Here is a 14,418-nt window from a genome sequence, read left to right as displayed (position 1 = left end):
TCTTTGTTTTTCTGCTCATTGAAATCTAAAGTGAAATTTCTGCTGTCACAGATGTGCAGACAGACCTACTGTATATATGTACATTATTCATGTTTTAAATGTATTCTACATGAATACTATTTTACAAATATGTGTATCCCATGTATTCTACTTAAAATTACCTTAATTGAAAATGAGTAACTGTAATCTGACTACACAAATGTAAAATGTAACAGGCCACACTACTTCTTTAATTAAAAAGCAATAAGATTAGAGTAACTAATTACTTTATAATCCGATTAGACCCAACAATGTTCATTGATGACTGATTAGCCATTAAAAAATGCATTAAAAATCATTGATATGTGATTATAACAACATTGATAACAATGTAGCACTTATTTTGCAATATTTTAAAAATACTTTATAGCACTTATTCAACATTAGTAACCTATGAAAATGTACCTTGATGTAAAGTGGACAAATATGAAGCACAGTTGGCAACATTAGACTCCTGTGTACTGCACATAAATGTTATTATGGTTTAATGGTCATCAGACTTTATGATATATGCTGTGAATGAGCATGATGACCTGAAAAGTGTTTTTGCAGAGGAAACTGGTTTAGGTAACTAGGACTGGTTAAGTTGGGACACCACTCGGAGTCGCACCTTTCTTTTGAAATAAACGTGACAAGGAAATAATTTAATAAAAACACAAAGCATAGTGTAAAAAAATGACACAAACTCAATATAATAGTCTATTTTGCTGTATTCTGACCAAAATTAAAGCTTGAGCCCAAAATTCCATTCTGTGCCAGAATATGATATTCATATCCATATTATATTCATATAACATCACACACCTGGACTGTATATACCATATTGAAGAGATGAACTAGGGATTTTAAATGGTATAAATATATGTATGATTATTTAAGGCTAATCATCAATGCATGAGTTCACACAGCAATGTTTACAAAAATCTTCTCTGGCCACCATACTTGATCAGACAACTGCAATTTTAACCATTTTAATTACAAGCTAGAGGGAAACTTAGAGTGTATGAAATATACATAACCTTGTGGGCAATGTAAAATAGCAGACAGATTAAAAATATAATCTATTGTTTAAAAGTTATGACCATTCTAGTGATTAGTGGGAAAATTGAATAAAACAAGATACATTTCACATGACCACTCCTCAAATACTCCTTTTGAGCACCTGTAATAATACATTGAGATTGCATCTGAAATTGAAGGACACAAACACTGAAATGTACATTATATGTGTTCAATAAAACACACACTTTATTTAATTTGAACATTAGAATTAAACACGAATTACACAGCAAAACATACAAAATCAAACTTAAATATATCCGTAAAACTTAAAAAAAAAAACAGAAAATACATTTTTAATAAAGAGTGCAGGAACAGAATATATATAAATTCATAAATACTCAACAACTGCAATACCTGTAGTGAGAAGAGAGGGAGAAAAGGGGGGAGGGGGAGGACAACAACGCCAGTAAACATGGCTTGGGATTAGGTTCCATCTCATCCTCCATCTCCTCGTGGTCCGGGTCTTCCTTCAGTAGTTCCTGGTCCAGCAGATCTTCCTCCTGTGTGTTCATGCCTCATGAGCCTTGTCCTCCTCTGCTTTGAACCTAAGCTCATCAGCAGTCATCTGACTCATCCTTTTGAGGGTGCTGAGTAGGGAGCCATAGTCTCTATCCATCTCTACAACAGAAAAAAGTACAACAATTGTAAGCCAGCAGTGTGTCCTTCATGAATCCATACACTGAATAGTCACCAAAGGCTTGCAGACTAACCAGAATGTCCAACTGCAGACAGCCCTCTCACACTTTCCTTGTGAACAGGAAGCTACACACAACCTAAAATCATGTCTGTGTGATGGATGGGTAAGGCTATCTGCTAAATTATTGAAAGATATCTAAATAAAATAATTACATGGGTAAACATGTAACAATCTAGATAACTTATCTAACTAGTAGGCCAGTTTCCAGGCAGGTCTAAACAGCATCTGCTCTCTGCCTCACATTATTTCATACGATTTCTTTGCAGACAAAAAAGTTATTGATATTTAGTTAAAAATGTACATAGTATTGCTAGCTAAATGTTTATTTAGCAAGTGTCACAGAAACTGCCAAAAAAAATGTTTATATAAAAAAGGCTTGCAGATGACGGTTACGGTTTTTTCCAGAAAAACACTAGCTAGCGCTAATACAAATTAATGTTTCGTAACTAAAAAGGTTTGATCTTCCACAAGCAACAAAATTTGCCAAAATTTTTTTTGATATTTAGCTAAAAATGTACATAGTATTGCTAGCTAATGTTTATTTAGCAAGTTTCACAGAAATTTGCTTAAAAATAGAGGCTAACTGCCTGTCCGATGAACGGCGTAATTTTTTCATGAGCCTTTAGTTATGCTTCGTAACTAAAACTTTGTGACTTTCAATAGACAATAGTGACAACACATGTTAAATAACTTTTCTTACCTTGAAAGATCGCCTCAGTTTTCAATTTGAAGCAGTAAGTCCAACACTTAGGTAAATCTCCTGGGGCATCCTCTCTGGCTCTGCCCAGGCAAATGGAGGATGACGATGTTGACGATACATTTATTATTCACGCCCAGTTACCCCTTAACCAATCATATGTACCTTTAGCTTATATTGTCATGAGTATCTGGCAGTTTTCAGAAATAAAATTGGTGATTGGACGGCGAAGATATTGAGACTTGAGAATACTTGTTCCCAAATTTGAACACTCCGGCTGGTAAGGGTTAATATAAGATATATGAAAAAGTGTATTTATTTGTTATTTATAACATGTAAGTTAAAATGCTCACTATTTGACAAGTATTGCATAAAGTTGCCCTTTTTAAAATGTTGTTATAACCACATATTCATTATTTATAATGATTTTTTAAATGACGAATTAGTCATTAATGAACAACTTTAAAAACCCTTAAAGGGAACTATTATCTAAATTATAATCATAAAGATATGTTATATTTAAAGATAAAGACCAAGGTCAAGAGTGTGATACCACCACAGTGCTCAAAGTGTTTCATTAACATAGTAACTCAATTATGGCATGATATGCACTCTCTTCTCTCTGTCAGCTTTGGCTCACTCTGAATGATGGACGCTGGCCTTTCTGACATTATCATCACTCACCTCCTGATGTACTGCTGACCACAGCCACAAAGCTGGCTGCCATTTCTCACTGCAACAACTGCTTCAAACACTGTATCACCAATGCATTTAAAGGAATAGCTCACCCACAAATGAAAATGTTGGTATTATTTACTCACTCATACTCAGATCGTCCCAACCCCTCTGTAGAACATAACCAGGAATTTTTGAAGAACCTTCGAAGTACACATCAGATGAACCTCTTTTGACGTACAGCACAATCAAACTGGTGTGTTTACACTAGGCTGGGCTCAGAGGTGTACAATCAAACTGGTGCAATGTGCATTCACTCTGCTCTTTACCAGGAGAGGGAATGAAGTGGGTGTCATAATGAAACAGCTGCTCATACTGCCTTTTCAATATCACCATTTCTTTCTTTTTTTATGTTACAAACATTGGAATAATCACAAAATAGAAGTTTAAAGCTGTTAATACCATAGGTTTTGATGCAACAATGCAGAGCTGTTTTCTGAAGTCAAACAAAGGATGTATAAACTAGTTAGTCCACCATTCTGTCCGTCACTCTTTCTCACCACATCTGGCACAACAAGTAGGAGGACTAGGTTTTTAGAGCCATCTATGCTTGATGAACCCATGCTGCATTGCAATGTAAACAACTCAAGCAATCACATCTTTATCATATATCAATCATTATAGACATCCAAAAATCACATTACATGTTGATAGTATATAATCTATCCTCCAGTGCATCTGCTGTGAAGTGTGAGGTGATATTTTTTTAATTACAGAGCACAATTAAGAACTCACACTGGGGGATTAGTCAGTACAGGTGAATCTCATGTGCAAAAGGGTTCATTCATGAATTCCATTAAATCAATTAGCAATATCAGGCTACGTCCAAATTAATCAGGATTAATATGAAACTGAATTTCCAACGTTCTACAGAAGTTGATCGTCCACACACTGAAATATTTCAAATTGCTTAATTCCCTTTCCTGTGCATGCAGAAAAAAACACATACAAAATGATTGTAAGAAGTATGGTGCTGCAACATTTCCATGTATGGTCTGAAATGCAATTGCCCTCGTGTTCTGCCACCAGACAGCATTTACTAGTAAACTTCCCATCACCAAAATTGGATAGCAAGCACAAAAACATTGCTACAGATGGCCGCCATCTTTCCTGTATTGGTTGACTGCATGACATGACAAAAAACACATCATAGTTTTCAGATATCTCAGTTTTTCCTGTCCACACTAAAATGTGAAGAGGGCCTTTTCAAATGTATCCACTTAAAAAGAGTGTTTTAGAAAAGATTCAGTTTGCTGGGCAAAAACTCTGTCTAAGTGTGGACGGATGGCCAAAAGCGAAATTGGCCATCCATCAAACGTTTCAAAATGAAAGTGATTTGTGTGGATGTGTCCTCAGAGACAGGATTGTGATGTCTCTTTAGCTTGAGTATTTTCACTGTGAAGCAGCACAGGCATCTCGAAGGGCAGATATCCCGCAGTGATCAATATGTGACTCAGCATTCCTCTTAATCCCAACTGGAATAACAGTCAAACCATTGCTAGATTTCCAATAGGTGTCCAATGTAGGTCAACAGTTTCCTGAAATTAAGTGGGCTCTAAGGAATTGCTAATGCTAAGTTAAGATGGAGGATTAAAGCAGGAATATTCAGGCTATTCTTTTATCCTTGGTTGAAAAAGGAATCTGCCAGAGATCCTAAAACATGTTGACACATTTTTAAATACAGCTTTACTACCAGAGATTATCCGTGAAGATTCTCCTTCTATGAAACTATGCTAGTCCAACAATGTTTTGTGTTATTGGAGTTTAGAGGTCACTTGATAGAATTGAATAGTGATGGGAAAATCTGATAATTTAACTGACTTGGATCTTTGATTCTCGTTCAGCAAAATTAACAAATCTTTATTCGAGTCATTTCGTTCATTTGGGCAGAATTAAATTAAAATGTTATATTTTCAATAGCAAACCCCCCCACCCTCTCCCTTTTTCCTGTATTATTATTATTATTATTATTATTATTATTATTATATGTTTTTCTACATATATAATGTTTTATATAACCCTTGACAAATTTTGTGGTTATGGTTTTGCATACGTAACAAAGGTTATTGAGATGTTCCCTTTCAAAGGAACTTCTACGTTGCTTAATGACTCAATTGGGAATGATATACTTTCAAGCCATGCAAACAGTAGCTGCCATCTGTCTAGGCCTGTGAGGCAAGCCTACAGCGGTGCACAAGCGAGCTAAAGTATATAACAAATATTAATGTATTCCTGTTCCAACAGAAATAACCTGAAAATAACTAAAGTGACTTTCCCTATCTGTCACTAACTCGATGTTGTGTCGATGTAGTGACATTAGGGGTCACTCTTGGGAGCCCGAGACGCCTCTGATCTTTGATAAAAGGCCAATGGGAATTGGTGAGCGGTATTTGCATGCCCCACCCCCGGACATACGGGTATAAAGGAGGGGGGCGTGCATACCGTTCATTCAGATTTTTTCTTCGGAGCCGAGCAGTCACTATTTCATTGAGAAATAGGCAAGCTGAATTCCCACGGCTTCCATTCACCTCTGCTGGATCCTTATGGCGCATTACATTGGCTTTCTCCCCTCTGTGCACGGGTGCACTGCAGAGATCGCCCCTGGATGTGCCCAAGGTTACCAAGACCCCTTTCAGGGACTAGGTGGTGAACCTGCAAGCGCTGCCCCTGGAGGAGACAGATCTAAACTTAGTGTTGCTATGTCCTGTGTGCGCTTTGCACATCTATTTGAATTGCATGCAGAGCTTTAGGATCTCTGAGCAGCTCTTTGTCTGCTTTGGTGGACAGCGGAAAGGAAGCACGCACTAGGTCATCGATGATAGCTGTTGCCTACCAGGCCCAACACGTGACGCCCTCTGCTTGGCTACGAGCCCATTCCACCAGGAGCATGGCGGCCTCCTCGGCTCTGACCAGTGGTGCTGACATTTGCAGAGCAGCTGGCTGGGCAACACCCAACACCTTCACAAGATTCTACAATCTCTGGCTTGAGCCAGTCTCATCCCGTGACTTAGCAGGAACAAATGGGTAAGTCCGGACAGACCAGCCGGGTATTCCACTTGCGCCTAGCACCTTTCACCTCCCTCGAGCTGAAGATGTGCGTTGTTGATTCCAAGCAGTATTCACAAATGTGTTCTCTGGTTGATTTCCTCCTAGCCCTGCGGCAGATGAGTTTGCGGAGAAACTCACTGCCAGCCCAGTACTTGTGCTAACTACTCCCCGTGATGGGACAGGTGCTCTGCATGCGCTCGATCCCTATAGGCAACCCCTTGCAATGTATTTTCCACTGAAAAATGTTTCCCGGTTGGCAAACTGCATCTTCCTTGGGCAGAGACCCCTCTGCCCCAGACACAACTTTGAGTGAGTGACTGATAGGGAAAGTCCTGGTTACTTTGGTAAACTCCATTCCCTGATGGAGGGACTGAGACATTGTGTCCCTCCTGCCACAATGCTGAACTACACACTGAAATGGCCGGGACCTTATTGTCAGCTCCTCAGCACAAAACCTGAATGAACGGTATGCCCGGGGGAGGGGCATGCAAATACCGCTTACCAATTCCCATTGGTCTTTTATCAAAGATCAGAGGCCTCTCGGGCTCCCAAGAGTGACCCTTAGTTTCAATACATCGACACAAATTCTCATTCCCTCCATCAGGGAACGGAGATTACGAAAGTAACCAGGACAATTTTAAAAGTATTTTGTATATGAGAGAAGATCCATTAGGGTGTTTTAATTCTGATGGTAGGCTGCAATAATAGAGTTCAAAAGAGTTCAAGGTGTTGCCCAATGTCAATCTGATTGAGAATATATGGGATGTGCTGGACAATCAATTCCGATCCATGGAGGCCCCACCTCGCAACTTACAGGACGTAAAGGATCTGCAGCTAACATCTTGGTGCCAGATACCACAGGAAACCTTCAGAGGTCTTGTGGAGTCCATGTCTCAAGGGACCAGATCTGTTTTGGCAGAACGAAGGGGACCTACACAATATCATAGGAGGAGGATGGGGCCAGGCATTTTCGTTTGTGTGTCTTTATGTTTAAGTTTATTAAAAACATTACTTTGATGCTTTGTCCGGTTCCCGTCTCCTCCTTTCCATTTTAACCCTGCTACATTGGTGCTGAAGCCCGGGAAGGAGGAGGGATACTCCATCATAGAGTCCTCGCCACTACCATCCACGCCAAAGGAGCAGCCGTGGCCATCCGCAGGGGGATGGAGGATTTGCTACCGGCTGCCAGGACACAGAGGAAGGGAGAAGGGGCTCCAAACCGACTGCCTGGAGTGGTAGGACCGCTGCCAGGGGCGGGGGAGACCCCTTCTGTTTTCCAAGAATGCAACGGGTGTTCCGTCCGCCTGGAGTGGTGGGATTGCTGCCAGGGGCAGAGTACCCCCCTAAAAACCAAAGTAAAATTTCAAAGAGAGGGAAATGCCAACGCATAGCGGCAGCAGGAGAGAGACAGGAGAGAGAGAAGAAAATAAAACACTTACATACCTCCAACGGACGACAGCCGTGCATCCCCGGACGTATCAGAGGCAGTTTTCCGGCCCCTGGCGGACAGAACACCCATTGCATTCTTGGAAAACAGAAGGGGTCTCCCCCGCCCCTGGCAGCGGTCCTACCACTCCAGGCAGTCGGTTAGGAGCCCCTTCTCCCTTCGCTGTCGGTGGCCGTATGTCCGCTCTCAGGCAGCCGGCTCCTCCGGTGGATGGCCGCAGCTGCTCCGTTGGGGTGGATGGCAGTGGCGAGGACTCTACTACGGCCCATTCCTCCTCCTTACCAGATTTCGGAACCTGTGTAAAGGGATTATTGGAAACGAGGAGGCGAGAACCGGCTTGACAATATAAATAATATTTTAATGAAGAACGAAAAGACAAACACACAATCTTGTCGGACAGCTGCCCGTAAATCTCTCTCTTTTGCACTGCAGCCTCCAGTCGGCCTTTATCCCTCTAAGGCTTGATTAGCCTGATTAGGGGCCGGGTGTGCAGCATCACGACCCGGCCCTGCCCTCCACCCTGTCACAGTGTCCTTTTTTATTTATTTTTAATGACCACTTAGACTTATCGAATCATTCCCAAAATGTATTTTTTTATTTATTTTTGTCTTTTCAGATGGCAAGTGGAGGAAAAGTCTTGTACCACTCAGATAAAGGAGACATGTTTTATTAAATCAGCAAAAGTGTTTTCAGTCAAAAATGACCAAAGACCATGGGAGAGTTGATAATAAATTATATACTTATTCATACATATGTGAATAAAAAATTAATAACAAATGAATTATTGGTCATTGATGTAAAGGGTTTACCATATTTTGTCTCAAAATGTGTGTTGTACTATGATGTGTAAATTCCCGTTCCTGTCATTCCAACTCAAATTCCAATTCAACAGCACAAATTTGCAAACCCTCATATAACATAAATAAGGAGATCTGTTGTTTTACCTAATTGGAAAAAGCACCATCAGTGTGTTTGAGTTTGATGGATTCAGTTATTTTGTGATGAAAAGCAATTCCTGGTAATGACGGACAGCTGCAATGAGACAATAGATTGCTAAGCGAAAGCATGTCAGACAGACAGGCATGTCATGGTGGCCAGAATGAACAGAGAAAGTGTCATTACCTTGGAGGCAATAAAAGGTAAAGAAACAGAAAGACAGAACATTTAGCATCTGCTGTTGCATCTCAGAGGGGAAGTCAGGACAGGAGGATGATCTGTCTTTGTGTCTCGCGATGAAACAGCTTCACTGGAGATGGAGACAGGTGTGTTTTACAGTTGTGTCCAGAGCGCTCCGAGCACTAATGCTGCTGTTGATAGCACTGCAATGTGAACTGTCTCAAATTTGATTGATATTGGAAAAACATAAAAAATGAATAAACCCTTTATGGCAAAATAATGTGGGTACTCTGTTTTAAAGGATGGGTTTGACTATTCCAGCAATTCCAATAAAAACAATTATCAGTGCCAACATAAATCTGAGACCAGACCCGGACCCTTTGAACACCTTTGGGATGAATTGTAACAATGAATGTGAGTCAGACCCCATCACCCACACAATATTCTAAATACAAAGCTATTATTTATGATGATTTCAATTAAGGATGCTTTAAATGTAATTCTCAAATAAAAGATTAAAGGCAACACAACAGTTTACCAAAAGATTTCAATTCTGTCATCATTTAATTAGCATGTCGTGGTTTTCATGCCCAAACATTTATATATGAGCATATGTGAAAGCATATTGCTGATTATTAACTTTTTATTCAATCAAGTTATAATAATAATTGCATTTATTGTCATCAGAGTTTCATGCTGTGATCCGGCATGTTGAATAAGATTGACAAATATTGATTTTAAGTTCAGTTTAAGTTTTCTACATTAAAGTTTTGTACCTAAAGCACCCAATAAAGATACTGATGCACAAGCATGGATATGTCCTATGTGTCTAAGGCATATCAAGAGAATAAACAAGTCTTAACTCACCAGACACCATGATTCAGTTTATAACCAATTAAAATATCATCTGAATGCAAAATACACAAAAGTTTAATGAATTTACATCTCTCGCCTGAAAGGTTGCTGCATGTTTTAATTGAAATGTTATTTAATAAAACTAGATTTAAGGATATTATAGGAGAAACTTACAGTTGGCCCCATGCATGCTCGTTCATGTCCACAGTACACGCGTGCTCATAGGATCAGTAGCTCACTCATCAGACTCCTTGGTAATCCTCGGCAAACCTCAACAGATCGTGGACGGCTCATTCGGTTCTTTTTGAGTCGGACACGACTCAAGAGCTGACTTTCGATTCTGCCTTTAGGTTTGATTCCTTCATTTGGAAAGGACTCTTTGGTTCAATAACCGGTCTAGTAACACGTAAGAGCTGCCTGCCTGTATGATTCCAACTCAATCGTTTCTAACTCTGTGTCAAGCTACTAGTTATCTGCATTTAGGCTGTTTTAATATGTTATTGCTGATACATAAGTTAATGAAATTCAGATTTCGTGATAAAATACATAACTAGAAAACAAACATATTATTAATCAATTGTATTAGTAACATGATCAAGTAAAAATGCCTAGTTAAGTCTCAAGATAAGCAAATATTTTTAAAATGATTCAAAAATTACACAGAAAGAATCATCTGTTATATAAATCTGATTTATTTGTTTTATAAATGTTTAATTCAGATACTATTAATGTCTCAATGCATTGCAAGTCCACGGTAATCCTAGGCAAACTAAGACAGTCAGTGGGACCGGCTCATTCGGTTCTTTTTGAATCGGACATTCGTTCAAGAATCAGCCATCACTATTGTGTGGGCACCAGACCTGCTCGTGTGCTATAATCTTTTGAGACTTCTAAAGCCTTTCAATAGCTTGGTGCGAGGAACAGACATACATTTAATTGTTAGTTGTTAATCTTCTTCTCTAATCTAGCTTTTCAATTTTGTATGCAGAAGCACATTGGCGTATCATGTGTTTGTGGAGTGTCATTGGTCAGCATCAGTGGCGAATTTAGGCATCATGCCACACAACCCCACCCCCCAACAACTTTGGGGGCGTGTTGAAGCGGGTTTCGCCCAGGGCACCAAGCAAGCTAGAATCGCTACTGGTCATAATTAGTTCTTGTATGTCTTGTAACCAAAATGTAATTTTATAAACCGCTCATTTAGAGGACTTCTACTTTCCACAGAATAAAGAAAGTCGCATGGGCTTAAAATAACATGATGGTAAGTAAATGATGACTGGATTTTCATTTTGTGGTGAACTATCCCTTTTCAAGTCAGTGTTGGGTAAGTTTCTCAAAAAAGTAACCCACCACAAATTACTAATACACCAAAATGGTAATTAGATTACTAATTTGACTGATTAAGTCAAACACTTTTTACTTAAAAGTTTGCTTCAACAAATTGAAAATCTCTATAAATGTTCACATTGTTCATTTTCACACACAAGTCATTCACTCAGTTTCCCCCTTAGAGTGACTCACAAGGGACATAATTCATGTTATGCACGTATTTTACAAAAATACAATTATTTTGGAAATATGTGTAACTCAAATAATGTACAATTTTGTTTCATAATCAGATTGCTCTCAACACGGATTTCTGTACACTTGATTTGAATGCGATGTTGAATAAATGTAAGTGTAAAATCTTTCCATCAAACTGACTGACTGAACAATAAAACAGAATAATTCAGAAATTATAATTGCAATAGTTTTCAAATGACTAAACTGATGCAAAGTAACTCAAAAGGTTCTTTAAAAATCAGCTGTTCAATCAACTACATCATCTAGTCTATAAAAGTATACCACTGCGGTGCATGATTTCAAAAAGTGTGTGTGTGTGTGTGTGTGTTTTGTTTGTGGGTGGTTGGTTGGGTGATATAGCTAAATTCTTTTAAATGGAAAGACTTCCTGTTGGGACCAGCTTTGCTTGTTAATTTGAGTCCAGTGTAGAAATTCTGAAGCATTTTCTGGGAAAGGAGACAAGTTCGAAGATTCTGAGATATTTAAAGTTGAATTTATAGCCCAGAGTGACAGTTCTCTGGAATACCTGGTTTTACACATTGATCTGGCACCAGGCCATGAGAAGATACAGTTTGTGGAGACTGCAGTGTGTGGGAGGGACCTGAACCATCTACTGGGGTTAATACCATCCTGATTTTATACACATGTGAACATTTAGTCATTCATCTATTCTTTTAGAGTTTAACAAAAGATCTAAAGAGTTTGAGCATATACTTCATTCACAGTGAAGTTGGTAACACTTTACATCAATTAAAGGTGTATAACTAGTGCTGTCAGTCGATTCAAAATTAATCACATTCGCTTTTTTAGTTAATCAAGATTAATCACAGATAAATGCATTTATTTCCATCTTAGGAAAGAAAACAAAACAATATGTATAAATAAAATGCTTTAATAATATATTCCAAACAAAACCTTCCACAAAATAAAGATAGAAATTAACTCAAATAGATTAAATAATTAATCAACATTTGTACTTCTCCCACAGTCTAATTGGGAGATTGACTTATTGAAAGATGGGATAAGTATTCATTCATATTTCTATATTCTCTTTATATGTAACTATTTTACATTTATAATATTCATCTCATAAAATGATTTATGCATTTGCAACTGCTGTGTAAATGCATTTATTCCTACTCTATGAAAATACACATAATTGCAACTTCAGATGCAGATTCTGTGACACTTACTGTGTAAAGATGGCTTTAGTGCCGACGGGTTTATTATTCATTGCAATGAGTATTGTATCTCTTAAACTCTCATCCTCCACAATATTAATCTGCCAGTAGACTGTGGCTATCTGCTGCATTCATGATTCATGTCATAGTGTCAACACCAGCATCCAGCTTCGCTATTAAGTCCACGTGAACAGCAGAGTGATAATTAAGATCTGACGTGCTTTTGTGGTAATTAAAATGTGCCTTACATAGGCTGAAAATACTTGATTTCTATCACAATGCATGTACATGCACTGTTGGGCATAATTAGTAGAGAAACCAAGCACAATAACATCATGATATGAGATATTATGTGAAACTTGCAGCTGCTAGACTATCACTTAAAATGTGCTATCAAACAACATCAGCGTATTTTCTTTAAAACCTCTTGAGTACATCAGCCATTCCATTTCATAAACATACTCATACATGTAACACTCAGAGCTAAAGAAGCAGTGCTTCATCAAATACTGATAGCCTTTCATTGTTGTATTCAGAAATACATGCATCTCAGATGTTGGCAAAGACAGAACACTGTTTTGCTGAGTTATAAATAAATCTGTTTTATTATAACAATAAGAAGAACATCATGATTTTGATCAGCTGAAATGCCTACTAGTGTGTGAAATGGATGGGAGTATTTTGTTGATTTATGAAAAGGCCAACCGTCTCTTTGTTGTCTTGTTTCCTCATCGACCGAAGTTCATATTGTATATTCAAAATCCATCATTTCTGCTCAAGGTTATTGGAGAGTCAAGCCGGGAATAATTCCAAGAGATGAAGAGAGAGAAAGAGAGACATATCACCTTTTTATTGAGTAGAAGGAAGATTTACATTGTTATTTGTGATGGCTAAATAGTCTCAAACAAGCAAGCAAAGTAAATGGCCATCCCTAGCAACGACTTTAAAGCCAGCTCTCAAAGTCTGTTTAACACACACACACACATGTTGTGTTTCCATGTTTTATGGCGACTTTCCATATACTTAATGTTTTTTATACTGTACAAACTATATAGTCTATCCCCTAACCCTAACCCTACCCCTAAACCTAACCCTCACAGAAAACTTGCATTTAAAAAAAAACAAAAAAACAATTTAGTATAAGCTGTTTTCCTCACGGGGACCGACAAAATGTCCCCACAACGTAAAACATTTCGGGTTTTACTATCCTTATGGGGAGATTTGGTCCCCACAAAGTGATAAATACACGCTCACACACACATACAGGTACATGTGGTTTATGAGGTCAAAGTGTTTTTTCAGTCGTTTACAGGGACCCACCATTCCCATCATCCAGTCAACTTAAAAGTCATGTAAAAAAAATTCATTTGATCTACAGAAGACAAATCTCACTTAAAAAATGTATTTCACTTTCACAACATAAATATAGTAAATATGTGACATTTCACAAGCATATGGGGTCAGGACAAGTTTGTGGTTTATGGGGACAACAGAATTTATTGAGGTCTGTTTACATACAACACACAAGCCTAGCCACTTACTGGTATAAAGGGACTGACAAACATTACAAGGTCTATATAAACATAACATTATATTTAACCTCTTAAAACACACTGCCAGGTCCAGGAAGTCTTGTACCTTTGCCTTTTATCTATGCTAACATTTATGCACAATCCAGTGGTAGGTGCTTGTACTCAACATCAATTTATTTTCCTGTGTAAGGCCAACATATCACGACTGGATTGTGTGATTGCATAAATTACCCTTGCCAAGATATGGAGTGTAAAAAATATTTATTTCTAGAAAAAAACACATTTTCTACCAATTTGAAGGGTTCTTGTTCTAAAACAACCATGAGTTTATATTTATTCGATGTAGTTAATGAATGACAAGTCTTTTTATTTGGCATACAAATTTAGGTGAAAATTTCAGTATAAAACAGATGGTTAATAACTAATACATGCTGTAAATTTACTGC

This window comes from Xyrauchen texanus, chromosome 19, assembly GCF_025860055.1.
Source record: "Xyrauchen texanus isolate HMW12.3.18 chromosome 19, RBS_HiC_50CHRs, whole genome shotgun sequence".
Lineage (NCBI taxonomy): Eukaryota > Metazoa > Chordata > Actinopteri > Cypriniformes > Catostomidae > Xyrauchen > Xyrauchen texanus.
The sequence above is the reverse complement of the archived record's forward strand: the minus strand, read 5'-3'. Positions refer to the sequence as shown.